This window comes from Melospiza melodia, chromosome Z (genome assembly GCF_035770615.1).
Source record: "Melospiza melodia melodia isolate bMelMel2 chromosome Z, bMelMel2.pri, whole genome shotgun sequence".
Lineage (NCBI taxonomy): Eukaryota > Metazoa > Chordata > Aves > Passeriformes > Passerellidae > Melospiza > Melospiza melodia.
The window spans coordinates 76,971,094-76,995,323 of NC_086226.1; the positions used below are offsets into that span (position 1 = coordinate 76,971,094).

A 24,230-nucleotide genomic window follows, 5' to 3' on the forward strand; every position below is an offset into this window, starting at 1 on the left:
AGCATCTTTGCTTGCCGGAAAAAGAGAAAATGATCAGGGCAAACCTCTCCTAGCAAACCAACAAGCCAACAAGCTACCAAGGCACAAGATGGAAGTGTCAGCCACTCCAGTGTCTAAAGCACTTGGATGCAGTGGGAGGATGTTTAGTAGAGAAATGGCTTGTGTGGTGAGCACTGTTGTGTAGGGATTGATGGAAGTCTGCCTGAAAATCACTCGTGAGCCTCCTGTTGCCTGAGAAAAGCTCCCTCAGCACCTCCTCATCGGGCCTGTGCTCCATTCCCTTGCCCAGCTCCCCTGTCCTTCTCTGCACACACTGCAGCCTCTCCATGACTTTCTGCTTCCCAGGGGCCCACAAGTGCACACAGCACTCCAGCTGTGGCCGCAGCGCTGCCCAGCACAGGGCCACGCTCACTGCCCTGCTCCTGCTGCCCCACTGATGCTGACACAGCCCACCATGCCCTTGGCCTCCTTGGACACCTGGTCCAGGGCTGGCTCTTGTTCACCTGATCTTCTACGCTTCCCTGGCGTCTTTTGACTCATGCAGCTTCCCAGTCACAGATTTGCACATTTTCCTTCAAATTCAGCATCCACCCTTCTAAGATTGCGATCATGTTCTGAGCAACACCAGAAAGCAGTCAAGGACTTGCAGCTTCATAATTACTCCAGGTTCCAAGTGACTTGCCAAAGCTACAGACTTCATCACTAATTGCATGAAAAGAAACTTGTCCCTTCTTCTTTCTTGCCTCACTTGGAGGCTTCATAACTACTCACTTTCTTTGTTTGGCCAGACAGAACAAGAATGGCCCTCCACAGCTCCATGGATAACACAACCATCTCCTTGCACCATATCAAAAGCCAAAAACAGTTGGCCGAAAGGACTTTGTAGATGTGAAGAAAAACTCAAGAAAAGTCCAGACCAGTTTCACATGCCATTGGCCATAGCGAAGTACAAGCCCAGTGACAGAGCTTCCCTGAGCCAAGCAGCCACATGCTCTCCCACAGGCACCAGCCCATTGGGGCCTTAACATCACAGGTCAAAGGCCAAGTTCTGCTGACGCTGCCTGCAGGAAAATCCCGAGCTCCTGGCAGGACTCCAGCACTCAGCATCCTCAGCCAGCAACAGGAAGCGCTGGCTGCTCTGAAACTTGCACCTCTGCCTTGCCCTAAAGACAGCACCACCCACAGCTGGCACTTACGGGCTCAGGATATCCAGGCTCTGGTGTGGGCAAAGATGGAGTCTGGCGTTCATCCATCTCAATTTGCTCCTCTTGGGCTTCTTCTTCTCCAGGAGCAGAGGGAGCCAGGGGAGAGACGGCTATTGGTTCTGTCAGCTGTGGCAAGAGAGAAGCATAAGGCACAGGCCATGACCTATCATTCAGAACCTCATTTCCTTTCAGATCTACCACCACATCGTCTAAGGAGAAATCAGAACACTTCATAGTGATATAGGGATTCTTTCACCCACTGACCAAATTTAAATGGGCAAATTCAACAGAAGTCTAGATGGATATGAGGTCGATATTTCTCCCTGACTGCTATCAGCAAGCAACATTGCATCCTTAAAACAGAGGTTTTGGTTCTTAATAGTTTGGAATTGGAAAAGTAGAAAGGAGACACCAACACCTTTAGTGCTGCTGATGCACATAAGGAAAACTGTAACTCAAGAGCATTCGCATCAGTGCTGAAAAGGGCGGGAATTGTTGTGTGGAAGCATCTTGGCTTGCTGGAAAAGGAGAAAATGAACAGGGCATACCTCTTCTAGAAAACCAACAAGCCAACAATGCACAAGATTGAATGTCACCCACTCCAGTGTGTAAACACTTGGTTGCAGTGAGAGCAGGTTTAGTAGAGAAATGGCCTGTGTGGTGAGCACTGTGCTGTAGTGATTGATGTAAGTCTGCCTGAAGGTCCCTCATGAACCTCCCATTGTCCAGACTAAATCTCCCTCAGCACCTCCTCCCTGGGCTTGTGCTTCATTCCCTTGCCCAGCTCCCCTGTCCTTCTCTGCACACACTGCAGCCCCTCCATGACTTTCTGCTTCCCAGGGGCCCACAAGTGCACACAGCACTCCAGATGTGGCTGCAGCAATGCCCAGCACAGGGCCACGCTCACTGCCCTGCTCCTGCTGCCCCTCTGCTGCTGGAACAGGCCACCATGCCCTTGGCCTTCTTGGACACCTGGTCCAGGGCTGACTCTTGTTCAGCTGATCTTCGACTGGACTCTTTGGGCCTTCTGAGGAACGCAGCTCCCCAGCCACTGATTTGACCATTTGACTTTAAATACAGCATCAGCCATTTCTAGATGGCCTTCATGTTCTGATCGACACCAGAAAGCAGTCAAGGACTTGCACCTTCACACTCCTACCAGGCCCTAAAGGCAATTGCCAAAGCTGCAGCCTTCATCACTAAATGCCTCAACAGATACTCGCCCCTTTCTGCTTTCTCGCCTCACTCGGTCGCTTCATAACTACTCACTTCCTTTCTTCGGCAACACAGGATAAGAATGGCCCCCCACAGCTTCATGGACAAAACAACCATTTCCTTGAAGCTTATCAAAAACCAAAAGATATCTGGCCCAAAAGACTTTGTAGAACTGAACAATTACACAAGAATTATTGCAGAGCAGTCTCACAAGCCAAACACACCATTCCAAAGGGGGGAAAACAAAGAAACAAAGGTCCGTGACCTCCAGCACTACGACGTGTGCCCTCGGCCATAGCACTGCTGAATCCCAGAGACAGAGCTTCCCTGAGCCAAGGAGCCAGATGCTCTCCCAGAGGCACCAGCCCTTTGGGGCCTCAACATCACAGGTCAAAGGCCAAGTTCTGGTGACGCTGCCTGCAGGAAATCCCGAGCTCCTGCAGGACTCCAGCACTCAGCATCCTCAGCCAGCAACAGGAAGCGCTGGCTGCTCTGAAACTTCCACCTCTGCCTTGCACCAAAGACAGCAAAACCCACAACTGGCACTTACAGGCTCAGCATATCCAGGCTCTGGTGTGACCAATGATGGAATCTGGCGTTCATCCATCTCAATTTGCTCCTCTTGGGCTTCTTCTCCAGGAGCAGTGGGAGCCAGAGGAGAGACGGCTGTTGGTTCTGTCAGCTGTGGCACAGGAGAATCATGCCATGAGTTACAGGCCATGATATATAATTCAGAACCTCATTTCTTTTCAGATCTACCCCCACATGTTCTTAGGAGAAATCAGAACACTTCATAGTGATATAGGGATTCTTACAGCCACTGACCAAATTTAAATGGGCCAATTCAACAGAACTCTAGTTGGATATGAGGTTGATATTCCTCCATGGAGGCTATCAGCAAGCAATGTTGCCTCTGTAAAACAGAATTTTAAGATCTTGAAAGCTCTGATTTCGAAAAGTAGGAAGGAGACCCCAACTCTTTGCTACTGCAGCTGAAGACATGGAAAACTCTAACTGGATGACAATCTCATCCAGGCCTCGAAAAGGGTAGGAAATGTGGTGGAAAAGCATCTTAGCTCACTGGAAAAGGAGAAAATGATCAGGGCAAACCTCTCCTAGCAAACCAACAAGCCAACAAGCCAACAAGGCACAAGATGGACGTGTCACCCATTCCAGTGTCTAAAACATCTGAATTCAGTGTGGGGATTTTTGGCAGGGAAATGGCCCCTGTGGTGAGCACTTCTTGTGTAGGGATTCATGGAAGTCTGCCTGAAAGACTTCATGAATCTCCCATTGTCCAGGCTAAAGATCCCTCAGCAGCTCCTCACTGGGCTTGTGCTCCCTCAGCCTGGCTCAGCTCCCCTGTCCTTCTCTGCACACACTGCAGCCCCTCCATGACTTTCTGCTTCCCAGGGCCCACAAGTGCACACAGCACTCCAGCTGTGGCCGCAGTGCTGCCCAGCACAGGGCCACGCTCACTGCCCTGCTCCTGCTGCCACACTGCTGCTAACACAAGCCACCATGCCCTTGGCCTTCTTGGACACCTGATCCCAGGCTGACTCTTGTACCTTCAGCTGATCTTTTACCACAGCCCTGGGGCCTTTTGACTCATACAGTTCCCTAGCCACAGATTTTCCAATTTGACTTTTAATAAGACATCAACCATTAGTAGGTGGCCTTCCTCTTCTGAGCAACAAGACAATGCAGTCAAGGACTTTCAGTTCCATTCCCACTCAAGCTTACAAGGCACTTGCCAAAGCTGCAGACTTCATCACTAAATGCAACAACAGAAACTTGCCCCTTCTGATTTTTTGCCTCACCAGGCGGCTCCATACCTGCTCACTTTCTTTCTTTGGCTACTCAGGGTAATAATGGCTCCCCAATAGCTTCATGGGCAAAAAACCAACTCATTGCACCTTATCAAAAGCCAAAAAACACCTGGGCCAAAAAGACTTTGTAGAAGTGAAGAAGAACTCCAGAAAATTCCAGACCAGTTTCACATGCCATTGGCCATAGTGCAGCCCAAGCCAAGAGACAGAGTTTCCATGAGCCAAGCAGCCAGATGTTCCCCCAGAGGCACAAGCTCTTTAGAGCCCCAACATCACAGCCCAAAGGCCAAGTTCTGCTGTCACTGCCTGCAGGAAATCAGGAGCTCCTGGCAGCACTCCAGCACTCAGCATCCTCAGCCAGCAACAGGAAGCGCTGGCTGCTCTGAAATTTGCACCTATGCCTTGCACCAAAGACAGCACAACTCACAACTGGCACTCACAGTCTCAGGATATCCAGTCTCTGGTGTGACCACTGATCGAGTTTGGACTTCATCCACCTCAATTTGCTCCTCTTGGGCTTCTTCTTCAGGAGCAGCAGGAGCCAGGGGAGTGATGGCTGTTGGTTCTGTTACCTGTGGCAAGAGAGAAGCATGAGGGACAGGCCATGACCTATCATTTAGAATATAATTTCTTTCCAGATCTACCACCACATCTTCTTAGGAGAAATCAGAAAATTTCACAGTGACATAGGGATTCTAAATCCCACCGACCAATGCATAATGGGCCAATTCAACAGTACTCTATATGGATATGAGGTTGATATTCCTCCCTGGCTGCTATCAACAAGCAATGCGATCTCTGTAAAATGCTGGTTTTTGTTCTTGAAAGCTCTGAAATGGAAAAGCATGGAATCGACATCAACGCCTTTGCTACTGCTGCTGCAGACAGGGAAAACTCCGACTAGATCACAATCTCATCCATGTTGGGAAAGGGACCGGAAACGTTATTGAGAAGCATCTTTGCATGCTGGTTAAGAAGAAAATGAACATGGCAAATCTCACCTAGAAAACCAATTGCCCACAAGCCAACAAGTCAGAAGATGCAAGTGTCCCCAACCGAGATCATGTTTACTAGGGAACCGGTCCTTGTGCTGAGCACTGTCACGTAATGATTAAAGGAAGTCTGCCTGATGGTCCCTCAAGAGACTTCAATTTTCCAGACTAAAGCTCCCTCAGCACCTCCTCACTGGGCCTGTGCTCCATTCCCTTGCCCAGCTCCCCAGTCCTTCTCTGCACACACTGCAGCCCCTCAGGGACTTTCTGCTTCCCAGGGGCCCACAAGTGCACACAGCGCTCCAGATGTGGCCGCAGCGCTGCCCAGCACAGGGCCACGCTCACTGCCCTGCTCCTGCTGCCACACTGCTGCTGACACAGCTCACCATGCCCTTGGCCTTCTTGGACACCTGGTCCCAGGCTGGCTCTAGTTCAGCTGATCTTCTACCGCACCCTTGGGGCCTTTTGACACATGCAGCTCCCCAGCCGCAGAGTTGCCCATTTTACTTCAAATAAAGCATTTAGTGTTTCAAGATGGCTTTCTTCTTTTCAGCAACACATGACAGCAGTCAAGGTCTTGCAGCTTCACCCCGAATCCAGGCTCGAAGGCACTTCCCAAAGCTACAGACTTCATCACTAAAAGCAACAAAGGAAACTTGCCCCTTCTGCTTTCTAGCCTCACAAGAGGCTTCAAAACTACTCAGTTTCTTTCTTTGGCCACACAGGATAAGAATGGCCCCCCACAGCTTCATGGACAACACAACCATCTCCTTGCAGCTTGTCAAAAGCAAAAAGTCACCTGGTCCAAAGGACTTTGTAGAACTGAAGAAGAACTCAAGAAAACTCCAGACCAGACTCACAAGGTAAATACACCATTCCAAATCCGGAAAACAAACAAAGACCAGTGACCTACAGCATTACAACTTGTGCCCACAGCCACTGTGCTGCAGAAGCCATGAAATAGAGCGTCCCTGAGCCAAGCAGCCAGATGCTCTCCTACAGGCACCAGCTCCTTGAGGCCTCAACATCACTGGTCAAAGGCCAAGTTCTGCTCTCCCTGCCTGCAGGAAATCCTGAGCTCCTGGCAGCACTCCAGCAATCAGCATCCTCAGCCAGCAACAGGAAGCGCTGACTGCTCCAAAATTTGCACCTCTGCCTTGCCCTAAAGACAGCACAACCCACAACTGGCACTTACATGCTCAGGATATCCAGGCTCTGGTGTGACCAATGATGGAGTCTGGCGTTCATCCATCTCAATTTGCTCCTCTTGGGCTTCTTCTCCAGGAGCAGTGGGAGCCAGAGGAGAGATGGTTGTTGGTTCTGTCAGCTGTGGCACAGGAGAATCATGAGTTACAGGCCATGACCTATAATTCAGAACCTCATTTCTTTTCAGATCTACTACCACATCTTCTAAGGAGCAATCAGGACCCTTCATAGTGATATAGGGATTTTTACTCCCACTGACCCCATTAAAATGGGAAAATTCAACACAACTCTAGATGGATAGAATGTTGATATTCCTCCCTGACTGCTATCAGCAAGTAATGTTGCCTCTGTAAAACAGAATTTTAATTTCATGAAAGCCCTGAAGTGGAAAAGTAGGAAGGAGACAACAATTCATTTGCTACTGCAGCGGAAGACATGGAGAACTCCAACTGGATTACAATCTCATCCAGGGCTGGAAAAGGGTAGGAAACGCTTTGGAGAAGCATCTTGGCTTGCTGGAAAAGGAGAAAATTATCAGGGCAAACCTCTCCTAGCAAACCAACAAGCCAACAAGCCAAGAAGGCACAAGACTGACGTATCACCCATTGTAGCATGTAAATGTGGATCAGGGAGGGGATATTTGGTAGGGAAACAGCCCTTGTGGAGAGCACTGTAATGTAGGGATTGATGGAAATCTGTCTAAAGTTCCCTCGTGTCCCTCCCGTTGTCCAGACTAAAGCTCCCTCAGCACCTCCTGAAAAATGTTGCAGACATTTTTTCACAGAAATCCTTTCTTTCAGATTTTTTCATCTTCTGGGAAGTAAAGGCCCCAGAAGAGAATGTAAACAATGATTATCAGTTGCTGTGAAATGCAATAGGATGCATCTGTGATTGGTTCGTGTTCCATGTGTACCATTAAGAGCCAATCACAAGGCAAGCTCTCTGGAACACAGGGACAGAGAATTCTCTTGTTTTAGTATCTATACTTAGCTTAGCTTAGTAAGCCTCTGCAACTTCTCTCTTTATTCTATTTAGTATAGTTATAATGTATTATATATATCATATACCAATAAATCCAGCCTTCTGATCAAGAAACAAGATTCTCCTCCTTCTCTCCCCATGTGACCTCCTCAGGTCGCAGTAATAACCTCCTCCCTGGGCTTGTGCTCCACACCCTTGCCCAGCTCCCCTTTCCTTCCCTGCACACGCTGCAGCCCCTCCATGACTTTCTGCTTCCCAGGGACCCACAAGTGCACACAGCACTCCAGCTGTGGCCGCAGCGCTGCCCAGAACAGGGCCACGCTCACTGCCCTGCTCCTGCTGCCCCTCTGCTGCTGACACAGCCCACCATGCCCTTGGCTTTCTTGGACACCTTGTCCAAGGCTGGCTCTTGGTCAACTGATCTTCTATGGCGCTCCTGGGGCCTTTTGACCCACACATCTCTTCAGTCACAGGGTTGCACATTTTCCTTCAAATACAGCATCCACTCTTCTAACATGGCCTTCATGTTCTGAGCAACACCAGAAAGCAGTCAAAGACTTGTGTCTTCACACTCACTCCAGGCTCCAAGGCACTTCCCAAAGCTACAGACTTCATGTCTAAATGCCTCAACAGAAATTTCCCCCTTCTGCTTTCTTGTCTCGCTTGGAGGTTTCATAACTAGTCACTTTCCTTCTTTGGACATGGAAAGGGAATGGCCTCGCACAGCATCCTGAGCATAACAATGATCTCTTTGAATCTTATCAAAAGCCAAAAGACAACTGGGCAATAAGACTTTGTAGAGCTGAAGAATAACTCAAGAAAACTGCAGAGCAGTCCCAGAGGTGAAACACACCTTGCCAAAAGGGAAAACAAAGAAACAAATCCCTGTAACCTCCAGCACTATAACGCGTGCCATCAGCCACAGTGTTGCAGCACAAGGCAAGAGACAGTTTTCCTGAGCCAAGCAGCCACATGCTCTCCCACAGGCACCAGCCCATTGGGGCCTCAACATCACAGGTCAAAGACCAAGTTCTGCTGTCACTGCCTGCAGGAAATCCCGAGCTCCTGGCAGCACTCCAGCACTCAGCATCCTCAGCCAGCAACAGGAAGCGCTGGCTGCTCTGAAACTTCCACCTCTGCCTTGCACTAAAGACAGCACCACCCACAACTGGCACTTACAGGCTCAGGATATCCAGGCTCTGGTGTGACCAATGATGGAGTCTGTCGTTCATCCATCTCAATTTGCTCCTCTTGGGCTTCTTCTTCAGGAGCAGAGGGAGCCAAGGGAGAGATGGTTCTCGGTTCTGTCCGCTGTGGCAAGAGAGAAGCATGAGGCACAGGCCATCACCTATCATTCAGATCCTCATTTCTTTTCACATTTACCACCACATATTTTAAGGACAAATCCGGAATTTTGATAGCAATGGAATACCAATTGAAATGCACTGCAAGTTGCTCTCATTTAAATACTTCACCCTGCCTCTTATCTGGTAACAATGTTATTTTTGTAACACCTTGCTTCAAGTTCTTTAAAGTTCTGAAATGGAAAAGCGGGAATTAGGCAGTGATTCCTTTGTTTTTGATGCTGCAGTCACCAAAAGGGATTTTTTTCTGGCCTATCCAGCTGACCCTCTACTCTCTACTCCCATTGGCCAAGCTCTCAGCTTGCTCTACATTTCTTCATCACCCCAATATGAAATCTCTCTTTCTCACTCACCTCATGAGCAGCTTCTCTGAATGTACGCCTCACGTGACCTGTAGTGGGGAAGAGAAAATGAACCAGATGCTGTGAGAAAACTGCTTGGGCTGCTGAATCCCACAGAACAAGTCAACCCAAACAGAGATGACTTCCCGTTTCACAACTTCCCTCCAAAAGACACATTTCATTCACAGCCAGCAAGAGATCAGGACAGTACTCTTGGTTGTGCCTACACTTTGGCCTGTTTTGCCATAAATGAATACAAATATGATCAAGAAAATGCATATTGTTCTTTATCACTCAGTGCTCCTTTTCTACCAAACACATCAGGCAGCTTTTTTTATCCTCTCCCTCAGGTCCTTGTTTTAAAAAGTCATGCACTAATTCTCATTAATTCTCTTGCTGGAAACAAGTTGCCCAGAAAAGCTTCCCGCAAATCACCTGGAGCTGTGGCACTTCTATTGTGAAACAGCACAGCAGCAGCTCCAGGGTTCTGCAGCAGACACTCACTGCTTTGGAATTTGCATTTCCTTGCAAAGGGAACCACTGTTTTAGCACTCAGTAAAAGATCAAGTTAGACAGTCAAATCCTTTAATGAGAAAATTTACAAAGAAAGAAGCTTTTCCGAAATTCTGGGAACAACTGCAGAGTTTTTAGAAGGCCCTCCAAGGAGGTCTCCAATTCTATATTTTCAAAGGTGTCTTGCAATTCCAGTAAACTGAGGAAATGACAGACCCTGCTGCCCTGCTCCCTTCCTGTGGAGGGAACAGAAGCCCTGCAGGTTGCCTTGCAAATGCTGCCCCTGTGGCTACAGACGATCCCTTTTTAGCTGAACTACTTGAAAGGACGTTTACCAAACTAGTGGCATTCTAATGTTCTAACTGTTTTAAAATCATAAACCCGGTCACTGAGAAAGAGCAGGAAGACATACAAAAGCCAGGATAGGTTACACCCCGGGAAAACCTCTACTTACATGCCAGCTGAGTCAAATAATAGCCAGAATAATAAACCGCATAAGCAGCGAAAATTGCAGCCTTGAGTTCCTCCATCTCTGTGGCACTGGTTTACAACTCTGCTGGCTCTGCTCACACAGTTGGAAAAAAACAGTTCTCGTCAGTGCACAGCTACCCCCGACAAATGCCTTAACCAGCAGGATGTGCCTGCTCTCAGCAAGACCTACAGCTGCTCTGACACTCAGGCACTCAGGCCTTCTGTGCACCAAGGCAACCTTCTGATGTCACTATGACAACGTGGAAACCATGCCCTGACATCACAAAGCAAACCTTCTATGTTGGTATGTGAGTTTATGCAAAGCAATAACCAACCTTCCCTACAGCAAACTCAAAGTAGCCTGCAAAGTTCTCCTCTGTCAAAAAGCAGCACAAATTCCCGTCATGGGCCAAACCCTGTTGTTCAAGAGATCCAAGAGGAACTCCAAGAGTGCACAAAGCACCTACAGCCTGGACCCCAACTGAGCACTCAGATGGGACCCAAGCAAAGGAAACCAGGCCAAGAAAATGGCCCACAGCATTGCACAGAACCAGGAGAGAAGCCACTGCTGGCATAACAGCTGAAATAATTCCTAAAAATCTCCCCACATATTTGCACATTTATTGGACATGCCCAGGGCTCTGGTGCATGTACATCTCTGCCTTTATTCCCCTTTGGAAGCAGTCAAACTGGCAGCATCTGCCCGCCCGCAGGAGCTGCTCCAGGCTGGGAATGTGATTGGCGGTGCTGATTTCCAGAAGCTTCTGTGTGCCAGGGGAAGCCAAGGCAGGAGCGGGCTGAACGGTGCTGCTGCTGCTGCTGCTGCTGCTCTGTGCCAGAGAGCCCCGGCTGGGCAGGGCACGGTGCCCACTGCGCTGCGGGCTCTTTCTCCTGCCAGAGCTGGGCACACCTGGAACAAGGCATGACAACTTGTGGGCAAACCAAGGGGTTTCTGGGGCTGCTCTGCTCTGCACACACCCAGGCCACCTTGGCTCCCAAAAAGGTCAACCAGAGGAAAATATAAGGTGAAAATGTTTCATTTTGACCTTTCTTACCTGCTAACAGAAGTTTCCAAAATGAAAGTTCCCAAGCAGGGTCTGATCCCTGCTGCCAGCTCAGGGTTGGAAAGGAGGCATTACTGTATTTTAGTACTCGGTGCATAGGGAATCACTTCTCTTACATATGTACACCCTTCAATCTCACTTACTACTTTGTATCTATGGAATTAAGATATATTCAATACAAACTCACAGGCTAAACATTGCCCCAATTTATCAAACACATTTCTATCACTTCTCAGAATTTATTGACATCAGAGCAGGAGCGTTCTCTAGCTCCTTGATGCTCACTGTCACAGGTTCAGGAGGAGACCCATGCACAAAAGAACCTAAGCCACAACCGGGCCTGCAAAGCAAATAATACATTCCAACCCCTGGATGTCCAAAAATCTGCTGAGCCAGAGAAGGAGATGGATTGTGGTGCTCGGCACCAGGGGCAGGTAGGCCGTGCACTTCCAGGACATCCCCTGGATCAAAACGCTGTGCATCTCATCCTTCTCACTCCTCCACCCCAGAACCAGGCCCTGTATCTCCGGTTCGGGAGTGGAATTTTCCCAGTTACAGCATTGGCCCACACATGGCCGGTGTGTGAGATGAGGCCATGATGGCTCACGATACCGACTCCCTGCCACCAAGGGCTCCATTATGCACTGCTCCCCTTTCAAAGCCTGACTGCCCACCGATTGACCAATACATTGTTTCTCTTTCAAGGGTCTCCTGGCCTGACTATATCATGCTTGTATCCCAGGTCTTCTGTTCTGGTTTTGCTGAATAATAAGTTTTGAACCTTTAAGACTTGTTCCAAGAGTAAAGTGGCGGGGAGAAGAAGTATGGAGTTTCATTCATAAAATGCACTCATTCCTCCACATTCCTGCTCCTGCACTGTGATGTCTGCGGATGGACAGACAGCAGGACAGAGTTATCCTTCACTTTTAGTTAGTTTTAGCTAGCTGAGGCAAAGAAGTTCCCTGGACTGTGGGTTTTTTTTCCCATTGTCTTTGGATCTGTTTAGACCTTCTCCAGACTGAACACCAGAAGAGCACTGGCAGCTCACACCTGTGACCCACCAAGCCGGGCTGGGCCGCAGCATTTCCAGCCCCGCAGGGACTGACAGGAGACTGAGTGAGCTGAGCCATAGCCCACGGAGGAGACTTGCTGAGTTTGTCTTTTTTTTTGAGCAGCAGGAGGTTTTATTGTTTAATATTGTTTGGCTTTTATTGTTTAATAAAGAGTTTTTTCCACTCTTCTCCAAGGACGTGTTTTCTCCCAAACTGGTTGCAAGAGTGGCTGATTGAATGTGCTTTCTAGAGGAACCCCTTCGGGGCTTCTCTCCCAAATTTGCCCTCAACCAGGACAAAGGGTCAAGTTCCCACCCATTAAACAAGATACCTTTCTTCATTACCTTTTCAACCTGCTCAAACATCAAATACGGCAGGGCCTTGGACACAGTTCTTTGAGAAATATTCCCATTCCTCAAATTCTCCTTTACTGATCAAGAGCATCCTAAAAACACTTTCTTCCCTTGAATGCATTCCAGCTACCATCTTGGAAGGACCATTCTCTTTATTCTCAGGGTTAAGACAGCCACTTGCACACATTAGGCACTGCAATGGGGGAAGGCAGCTTGGACACATTAAGCGCTGCCTGTTAAAGCTCAAGGAATTCACAAGACTAAGCCCCATTTGTTACACTTTAACATTTTCCCAACACCTCTTCTTCCTACTCTCAAAATCAAACACAAGCATTATGCCAAGAAGTCCTGCAAGTGCTTTTGCTGAGTGAAGACACCTTGCATCCTTCCTTCAGAAACTAATAAAAAAACCACAAATTGCCTACTGCAACCATTCTGCTCCCTTCCTAATCAGTTCACTACTCAAGCAAAACCCTCAGGCACATCTCTGATTCCCTCTCTCCCAGCAGCTCAGAGCTGCATTGCACAGTGCTTGCTGTGTATCAGAGAACACAAAGCAGGCTGGCCTGGTGGGCCTGAATATGCCTGCAAAACACTCTGCATCTCACACCTTTGCTCTGGCTCAGTGCAGAACTGCAGGATTGCAGGCATTTCCTCCCAGAGCTGCGTGAGGCGCTGGCTCCTGCAGATGTGCCCTGCCAAGCTGTCCCTGCCTCACGCTGGCCTCGCTTCCCCTGGCACGAGCCGGGCCTGAAGGAGGCTGCCCTGTGCTCCAGCCTGCCGAGCAGCCCGGCTCCCTGCCCCGGTGCCCAGAGTGCTGCACACACTGCTGACCTTTGCCAGGAGTTGCAGGGCAGCCGGCAGAAGAGGAGGAATCCTCAGGCAGCCCAGCGGCCCTTGGCTGCCCTGGGCCTTTCTCTGCTCCTGGGCACACTCCAGACGGCCAATGCATCCAGGCTGGGCTGTGCCCAGCACGGCTGCGCTTCCCCTCAGCAGCAGCCAGCTGCCACCTGGGCTCTGAGAGCGGAGGATTCACCCGCTGCCAGGAACAGGCACCCAGGGCCCGGCTGCTGCCTCTTGCAGCTCCAAGGGCCTCCTTCCAGCCTGCCTCTGCCAGGGCTCAGCCTGCTCCGGCCTCTGCCGGGGCTCTGCTGGGACTCCACCCCGGCCAAGGCCGGGCCCACTCTCACCTCCCAGGCGCTGACAGCTCTGCACCACAGGAGACCTTCCCAAGCACCCTCTCTGATCTTTCTGCTTTCTCACTTGAGCAAGGCTCTCCTCCAGCCAAAGACATTGCATTTAGGGATACAAATCCAAGTGGCAGGAACCCAAATGCTCTTGAGTCACAGCTCAATGCCTGAATCCACGCAGGGTGTTTGGGCTACCCCATTCTTCCTTTGCCTTTTCCTGCAATTGCCATTGCTCTTTCTGCCTCAATATCACAGAAATATCACAGCTAGGCAAAAACCTGTCACTGGGTCCTATTCCAAAGGCAGTGTGCTCTGGGGAGGATGAATGAAGAAGATCCGTCCCCACTTTCAAGGCACAACAAAGAAAGCAATAAATTTCACTTTGCACATTTAAGAGACAGCTGATAACTCAGAGGGAAATGCTGAACTTATTCGCAGGGTGAAAAATAATGGAATCTTCCAGATGAGTTGAAGTTTCTGAAAATTTATTGATTTACAATCCTACTCTACAGTCGTACTCTAAGCTAGTTATGGAGTAAATGGTCCTGATATCATTATCACAGTGTTACTGTCTCCTTCCTCCTCTTCACTGAAATTATGAATGGCACCAGGAATGAAGCAGGCTCAGCTGATGTTACAAATGGATGCTGCTCACAATTAAAAACCAAAACAACAACAAAAAGTGAAGCATGACATTCCAAGCTAAAGTGCTTCACAGGCTCCATCGGGATTCCTCTAATTTCTAGAAAGATGTAGAATAAGCATCAACAGGACCATCTGCACCTTCATCTTCATGTGCAGGATCTTGCCATCACAGGTAAACCTGGCCCAGAAAAATGCTCATCCATTTTTTCTGGTTGCTTCATCTTGCTGGGATTTTTGCCCTGCCAGTGCTCTAGAAATTGTGCTTACTGTCCCTGGGGTTTCTTCCTCTCAGGAAACTCAGGGCAACAAAAACAAAACAAGGCAACAGAAACAGTCAGAAAACAGAGTACCTCTCTGTGGGAATTGTCAAATCAGAGAGTTTTGAGAAAGCTGCAAAAGGCAGGCCTCAGAGACAGCAGAACTCTGAGTAGAGCTAACCAGTGTCACTGGCAGGGCACTATTTACAAATCACCAACAGAAGGGGACTGCTGTGGAATGTGCCTTGAACTGTTTTATTTTTCAGCATCAGTCCCATTACATGATTATTGCAATGGGAAGATGCCATCAGCTCACATCCCAGGCAGCAGACAAAGAATTTCATGTTACATCTTACTTTATAAGTTTCTTGACCAATCACACATAGCAAAAGCATACTGACAGGAGTTCTCTCCAATCATCATCATAAGCACGTATACTTTTGGTTAAAACAATGCTTGCTTATTTCGAATACAACACCTACTTGTAAGCCCTAAAACGCAATGCACAGAGCTCTATTATTAAGCTTCAATCTTCGTAATATCTTGCTAGATAAACTTTTCAGTAGCTTAGAGAGTTATTCTAGACAAGCATTAATACACAGACCATTGTTTGTCCTTGTTTTTCTACAGTTTAAATAATTTTTCTGCTGACCTATCTCATGGCTGCTGCTTAGCTCTAATCACAGTTCTACTGTATCTAAGGCCTGCCTTTTGCAGCTTTCCCAAAACCCTCTAATTTTGTGGATTCCCACAAAGCAGTAGCCATCAGATTTGTCAGCAGAAACCTATATAAAAAGTAGAAAAGAAATTATAAATAAAACAATGGTTTGTGTATTAACGCTTGGCTAGAATAATTCCTTAAGCTTCAGAAAAGTATATCTAGCAAGATATGAGGAATTCTAAGCTTAATAATGGAGCTCTGCGCATTGTGTTTTAAGGCTTACAAGGAGGTATTGTATTCAAAGATGTGGAAACCCAGGGCACCAGGAATATTTCTCTGTCAGCTCTGGGGGTGCCCTGATCCCCAGAGGAGCACTGACTTTGACCCTCATTCATGGAGAAAGTTGCCAAGATTTCAAGATAGACCAGAATCAACAAAAGTGTGGAATAGATTCTAGAGAGCAGTCTAGGTGAGAAATTTAGATTTGGGATTTTTAGGATGTTGTGGATGGAAGCAAGATGGAGGGCACAGGGTGTCATCCTGGGTTTCTTCTTCGTGTTTCTTCTTCCTTCTTCTTCATGGGTTTGGGTGGCATTTTGTAATTGGGGGCAGAAAAGTCCGCATTGCAAGGTCTTTGGGATCAGTTATTGGGTTGAAAGGGAAAATAATCTAGGCGTCAGTTCTTAATTGGATAGTTTAGTCTTAAAAGACTTTATAATAAGAGATTGTTAGCCATATTTGCCTTCTGAAGAAAAGCTGCCGAACTCACAGTAGTGAGACTGTTTTACTGATAAGAAATAATAAACACCTGAGTGCGAACATGAGCTACTGTCTCAAGTGCCTTCAATCCAGACCCAGAGAAACCAACAACTGGAACTGTCACAGAAATAAGCAAGCATTGTTTTAACAAAAGGGATGTGTGCTTGTAGTGGTTGGATAGAACTACTGTCAATATGCTTTTGCTTTGTGTGATTGGTCAAAAAACTTTTGAAGTAAGTTATAACATTAAGTTCCTTGTCTGCTGCTGGGGATAAGAGCTGCTGGCATCTTCCCATTGTCATAACCATGGAATGAGACTGATGCTAGAAAACAAACAGCTCGAGGCGCGTTCCTCAGCAGTCCCGTCCTGTTCCTGATTTGGACACAGACCCCTGGCCAGCAATAGAGTATAGATGTTAAATTGCATCTATGATAAATGAATATGCATTATTTCGTTCATTTTGATATATTTTTATTTCATATAGATTTGATAAATTCCTCCAGCTTGGGAGAGTGGAGATGTACAGCAGTCCAAAACCTTCTGCCCACACAGCAGTCAGCCCCGAGTGTGTGCATGCACACCCACCTACTGTGCTTGCTCTTCTCAGCATCTTGGGGCTGCTGTTTGCACAGAATTGGGATGAATTTTACCTCAACAGAGCCATGAGTAGGGTATCCAGCCTGTTACGAACACTCATGCAGCAAGGCACAACACAGAGCTCTCAAATCACAATACTACATCTTCTTTCATTCCTGTTGGGCACTGAGGAACTCTTAAAAGCACCACAGACACACAAAAGAAGTGGGAAAAATTGGCATCATGCTACTGCTGGTATCCTCCTGGAGGAAAATCTGTTGGGTTTCTTAAGGTCATAGCTTTCCAAAAACTAGGGGGAAAAACCTAGTGCTCAGCACCAGTAGCCCAATTGTGAATGATTTCCTTGGCTTGGCAAAAACTGGTGTCTTTACAGTGGACTCCATCCTTGGTTCAAATCACCTGCCCTCACCTGCAGACAAAAGCACCACCATCAGCAGCAGAAGCTACATCAGTCAATTTTCTCAAAGAGCTGTGTTAAATTTGGGAGAGGAAAGGAAAACATGTCTATCACTGAAGGGGTATGGGAGACAGACAAAGGTGATACAGAGACTCCATCATCAGAAGGCAGGAAAAGGTACTTGGGTTTTAGAAATCTACAGTTCTTATATAAAAAATGGTGGACCTAAGACCTGACTTGCCTTTAGGAATCTTCTCTCACAATATTGATGAACTATGAATAGCACACTCTTTAGAACCATATCTATAAACAATGCTTACAGAAAGAGAAATAATCATTGTTTTAATTCTTTCCTCTAAGTTTCCCAGGCTCGGCTTGGGAGAAATTATGTCTGTTCTTTTTTCGACTGAACTAAGAATATCTACATTTAACTATGTAATTGACTGAATTTTTCCGCCTTTCTAAATAGGATATGATGATACTGGCCCCTTGTGTTTACAATTCTGCATCATGTTGTTTAATTGTAATTTCATGATTTCTTACAGTATTTGTTAATCAGCTTTTGTCTACTGGCACATTTCCTCCTATATAGCCATGGCAATTCAGAAATTTGTTTTGCTCTCAGCAAATTTGCTGACAGACTGCAAATCGGACCTGTGAGGATTTCAGTTTACCTAAACTTCAGTTTACTTGCAACGTTGAACAGCTCCTGGGAATACCTCATGATGGCAGTCTATGTAATTTACAACACTTTCTGATACTTCACTGACAAATCAAGTGATACTGGTTCTGTTCTGCAAGCTGTAGCTGTGTGTTTGTCTTTTAAATCTGTAGGCTGTGACTAAAATAATCAGCATTAATTATTCAGCAACATAAAAGAAGTGATGAGTTTTCAAACACTATAAATCTAATCCATATAAAATACATTTTAAGTATAAATAAGATGAGCTAGATAAGCTCTTTTTATTGTTATCAAATGATTCTTGGAATCTTCAAGGGTCAGTGTCTCGTCTCCATCATTTATGAGACCTTCATATTAAGTTCTTTACTGTATCTAGGAGATACTTTGTGCAACCCTACTGTTAACAATGCCTGATGTTTACTAGAGATAACATGTCAATTTTGTTTTTCTTTGATGACAATTAAATTTATTGTTTGTACATTCCTAAATCAAACTTCAGACTTGTCAATATTTTAACTGGTTCATTTTTCAAAGAACAGCAGTGTTTTTCTTCCTGATTTTACTAAGAAAGAACACGAGGATAGCAAAAACATAAATGAGAACTTGCTTCTGTATAGCATTTATTCAGCTAATACTTCATACCAAGTACATATATACATTATTTTTAGATAATAGTGTAATTAACCAAGTTTACAAAGTGATGTAAAATAACTCTCAGTCATTGCTTTAAATGTTTTCCTCTCTTCCCTTCCTTTAACTTTTCTATTCCTGAGAGCCAGGAGTACTTGTAAATGATAAAGATGTTCCAAGGTATCAATTAGTCCAATGGTTTACTGTCTTTAAAATAAAAATCAAAAGTAGATACATGCCTTGTTTCCCAGAAAAAAAGAGAACAAAAGAGAAATCTTCATTTTTATTCCTGGGCATTAATCAGATTTAATGGAAATACTGCACAGAATTAAATAGAAGTTGGATAAGATTTTAATCCAAAATACAGCCCTGCAATTCTTATCTTTACTAGTTTCAGCAAAGTGTCTTTATACTATAGGTATGTTAGCGTTCAGAAACATATAATCACGGGGGATTATATGCGGTGCTTTTTATTAAGAGCTCTGGGTATAAGGGGTATATTCAACCCAAATCTGACTCTGACCATACATCCGAAATGATCATGTTTTATACTCTATCATTACATAATTTTCACGTTAATTATTAAACTTATATTGTTCTATTGTATACATAAATTTAGCCCCTCTCTGAATTTCCAACATGGTTTCTCATTATTCTTCTTATGGTTATATAATAATTACATTTAATTACTAAAAAATCATCACATCTAACAATTATATAATTTATCATACTGCAACCAGTCCTGACGTCTTATAATTTCTATGATTTATGCTCAGGTTTGCTTCCTGCTGTGGTTGGAAGAAGCCAAAGAGAGCCTGCAGGACAGGTGACTGCACTGTGACTGCAGCCCCAGGAGGTGTCACCTTGGCGGCTCAGGAGCGACTCCGCTGTCCATCCGCGATGTGCCCGCTGCTGCTGCGTCCTGCGAGTCCTGGCAGCAGGAGCTGCTCCCTGCCACTGGCCAGCTCTTCTGCCTGGAGTCCCTTTCCCTGCTGGCAGTACAAGCTCCCTCTTGCCTGCAGCCAAATGCGTGCCTGTGCCTTGGGCTGGCTTTTCCAGATCTCTTTTTCCAAGTGTTGGACTCCCAGGCTTCTGCCCCAGCCCAGGGACGTTTGTTGTTTCCATCCCCAGGTAGGTTTACATGGTGGACCATTGTGTCTTTACCTAAGAGGTGAATCATTAAGATTGTGGTGCTTTCCTGTACACAATTTCCTGTTAAGACCAAGAACAGGCTGCTCCTGCAGCTTGGTTTGTGCCTATTCCCACACCATTTATTCTACACTGCATGACTAAAGAAAATCTATCTTTTTCCATACTGAGTTTAGGCTATAGCTTAGTGAAAATACATGTTAAAGGAGAATAAATGCCATAATCCCCATACATTTTTTCCCTCTCCTCCCCAGAGAGGGTGCTGCCTGAAGGGGTTCTAGAGATAGACCACAACTCTTAGACAAATAACCTGAGAAGGATGTTTCACAGAGAAGACATGTTTATTACCCACAGCTGGACAGACCTGTGAGCAATTGGGTGCCATGGCTTGTCATACACTCATCAGAGCTTCAGGATCAGTGAAGAAATAGGCACAAACATTGGTGTGGTCACTCGTCATGAAAATGAGAAGTGCCCCAAAGCCAATGCCAGTTTAAAAGGGAACTTTATTACAGATTGCTACAACTGCACTGCTTAGACAGAGTGACCACTGTTACAGGATGGCTACAGAATGGCACAACTCTGCTGACCCTATATATAAACAGAGAAGAATCCATTTCAGTTCACACAATCCCACAAGTATGGTACAGGTTACTAAGTGCTGCCTACATATATCTGTGTGTGTGTATGTATGTAAAGAACCAAACATGGACTGAATTATCTGCATATCCACAGAGCAGGAGTTCTGTGCTCCCAGAGTTTTCTCAGCAGGCCTCAGTGGAGTCCCGGAGTTTTCTCAGCAGGCCTTTCCAGTGAGTTCTGAGCCAACGTGGGGCTCTGCTGCCATCCCAAATCTGCGCTTCCCTTGCCCAGCCTGAGTGCAAGTGGGGCATGTGCTGGGCATGGCTGGAGATTTTCATGGCCAAAATACTCCAGCATTTACATCTGCCCATGGCTTTGGGTAGCACAAATCACAGAACATCCATCTCACTTGACAAATGTGATATTTCTTGCAGACTGCTACAGCCACACTGCTGATCGACAAATACACGCTGTAGCTGCTGCTCTCTGTGAAGAGAGGTGTGGCTACAACTCACAAGAATCGATTTCAATTGAAAAATGTCCTTTTTTTACAAATTGCTACACCCATGCTGACAAAATAGAAATCTCAATTTCTATACAGAAATTGAGAACTATAGAACTATAGCTCTATAGAAATCTCAATTTAGGTTAAAAACAGGAATTTATTACATTATTACAACCAGTCCATGTTAAATTATACAAACACCAACTTCAGTTAACAAAACCTAATTTATTGCCAACCTCTACAACTCACCAAACACAAAGATCAATTAGGTGTTTAACAACTTAATTTATTACATAATTCTACAAGTATACAGCCCATATAGAAATACAAAAATATGCATTCACTCCCCAAGTAACCTTGTACCAAAAACCCTATGGATAGAATTATACAACTATCCCACTCCATGCATGTTAAAATAGTACTAAATATATATATATACCGAAAAAATATATAAATACAAATATAACACAAACCTATCTAGAAATATACAAATATCACTATGCCAAACTAAATATCCACACAAATGCATCAATACAAATAAACGACTATACATTTGGATACATAGGTAAAAATAATTACACATAGAAATGGATCAATATACATATAAAAACATAAGAATAGGCATGTATAGGCACGTATACCTATACAAATACCAATATACCTATTTAAAGGGCCATATATTTATGACTGCATCAAGAGACATAAATAGCAACAAAACTGTATACATAGGAAATAGAACTAAAGACAGATATATCAACTTCCATATGCTATGTATATGTTTATATATGGTTGTTATTACATTTATGTGTATATATGACACTTAGATATATATAAATCTATACATAGCATACATCCATAAATATAATGACATATAGAAATATGCCTGTACAAATACCAGGCTACATATGCACATATCCGTATAATAATCTCTGTCCACATGCAAGTCCGTGTATCTTTAAACAGAGCTCCAAGCAGAGGGATCCCAGCTGCCCCATCTTCAAAGCCTCCTCCTCGGGCTCCTCCTCCCGTGCAGAGCAGCTCTCCTGGACAGGAACAGCAGATGGGACATCTGACAAGCAAAGGGAACACTGAGTGAGTATGGGGACGTTTCCCTTGGCAGCAGCTGCACTTCCATCAGGGAAGAAGAAATGTCAGAGCCTCCCCAGGAGGGTGGGAAAGAGAAAGCAGCCGAGCGGGCCAGGCTGTGGTGAGCGCAGCCGCGGCGGGACTGTCCCGCAGCCCCGGCAGCCCGGCAGAGCCGGCACAGCTCCCGGGCCCTGCCGGCACAGCTGCCTTGCCCAAGGACAGCCCCTGTGCCAGCCGGGGCAGCTGCGCTGAGCAGTCCCAGCACGGGCAGGGCCCGCTCCTGCCCCGCCGGGCAGCGCCCACGGCCACAGCCCACGGCAGCCTCAGCCCCAGCCTGCCTCCCCGGGCCTGTGGCCTCAGCCGGTCTCTCTGCAGGCTGGCAGCAGCAGGTCCCCGTTCACTGCTCTTGCACTGGCCTTCAGCTCCTCCCTGCTGCCTCCCGTCAGTCTCCGGCTGTCCTCAAGGTTTTTCCTTGCAGTTGTGGCAAAAGTGGAGGCTCTGGAATTTCTTCCAAGGCCAGGCAGAGCTGCAGTCCCTCCTGTGCTCCCTGCTGGCCCGCTCCATCCCCTCAGCCCCGCCATGCTCTCGGTGAAGCCCCAGCTCCCTTCAGTTTCTTCAGCCCCTCACAGTTCTCTCACCCCCCTCAGTCCCTTCTGAGCCATCCCGTCCCCTGAGACCCGCCACCCCTCAGCCTGTGCCACTTCCCTGTCACCTCAGTGCCACCATGGCCCTCGGCTGCCCCACAGCCCTCAGCCCCAGCAGCAGCTCAGGGTCAGCGTCCCTTCGGCGCCACCGCCCCCTGAGCCCCCTGAGCCCCCTCTGTCTCACCGTCCTTCAGCAGCTCCTCAGGGGACAGTGCCTGGGGCCAGCGGCAGCTCCCACCGCTTCAGGGACAGCCGGGGCTGGAAGTGCTGCTCCGCCCGGCGCGGCCGCCAGCTCGGACCCAGCACAGGGACAAGGGACACAGGCGGTACTGGGGGAGGAAAAGTGTGTTTAAAAAACGACTGGATGTGGCACTTCGTGCCATGATGTAGTTGAGGTGTTAGAACATGGGTTGGACTCGATGATCTTAAAGGTCTCTTCCAACCTAGAAATTCTGTGATTCTGTGATTCTGTAAAAAGCAAGAGGTGAAAAAGGCAGCTGAGAGGGAAGAGAGCTAAAAATGCAGCCTAGGCCTACACGGGTCAATCTATGCATTTAAACTTCCACATACCTTTAACTAAAAACCTATGCACATTTCTAAATCTATATCTAAGCGCCCAAATGTAAGCATCTACATGCAAGCATCTAAATGTAACTCTATAAATATATAAATGTAAATCTCAAAGTCTAGAAATGTAACTAATTCTGTCCCATCTATAACAATATAGATCGATTACCTGTATAGATGTATATATATGCACATACAAACACATCTCTATAAATCTGTACTACATTGATTTAGAAATAGAATTGTAGAAATCTATAAATCTATGTGTACATTTAAGGATTCCACCTGCCCGATGGTCACAGGCTCTCCCTCTGATCCTTCCCACGCAGGACAGCCCTCCTGGCAAGGCAGATCAGGTGGAAATCTGGGAAACAAAGGGAACACTGGGTCCATATTGGCCTCTGTGCATCTGTCCTGTTTGGAAGTAACTTTCCTTCTTTGAAAGACTGTAAAAGATGGCTGGAAAGGCAGACTCACACTTGATAATTTGAAGCCTCCTCTTCAAAGAGCCAGACTCCTTCCACGTGTTCAAAACTTTTGAAGTTTTGAGGTATCCCAATAAACTCAAAGCCCTCTCAGTGCAAAGGGCCCCCATGAGAGCTTGAAACACAGACAGTGCCAGCTGCCACAAAGAAGCCCAGCCTGGTTCTTTCTCTGTGCTGATAGAGAGACCTCAGTCCTCACTGAAATGGCTGAAGCTGAAGGTGCTGGGAGCTGAGTTATGAACTAGCACCGTTCCCTGCCATCTACAGCCTGCCCTCTGCAGTGAGCCACAGCTCCTCCAAAACAACCACCAGCTCTGGGATGAACAGCTCTGTGACAAATGACCAGGTAATATTGGCTTTGGCATTTATGTATTAGCTTATGCATGTTGTTAGTGATTATGAGTATTTAGAAATAGCATCAGTTATAACTTTTTTTAGCTGCTTGTAAAACTAATAGAATCTATCAGCTTAAGTGTGCACTGTGATGCTCATAGAAATAGTAGTGTAATGAATATAATATCTATGTATCACTTATGGAAACAATTGTGTGATGAGTGTATTGTGTTACAGACCCTAGCAAATCATAAGGAGGAAAAAAAGGCTTGTGTGTAACTAAAAACAGTGTAAGGCCATCCACTGACCAACCTGTCCAAGTGATAAAATAACCCTGATACCAACCAGAGCACCAGAGGACAATACGAGAATACCATGTTAAATTTAAGGAGGACATACTAAACCCTTTTCAGAGGATGTGAAACAGCAGGAAGGAGATACAAGAAGAAATAAAATATATTGATCTGATGCACA

At 46.3% G+C, this 24,230-nt stretch overlaps 1 pseudogene; it reads right to left on the bottom strand.

Moving 5' to 3' along the window:
- LOC134432560 (uncharacterized) overlaps positions 1–19,300 on the bottom strand; it is a 74,521-nt pseudogene extending 55,221 nt beyond the window's left edge.
- Positions 19,301–24,230: the final 4,930 nt, after the last annotated feature.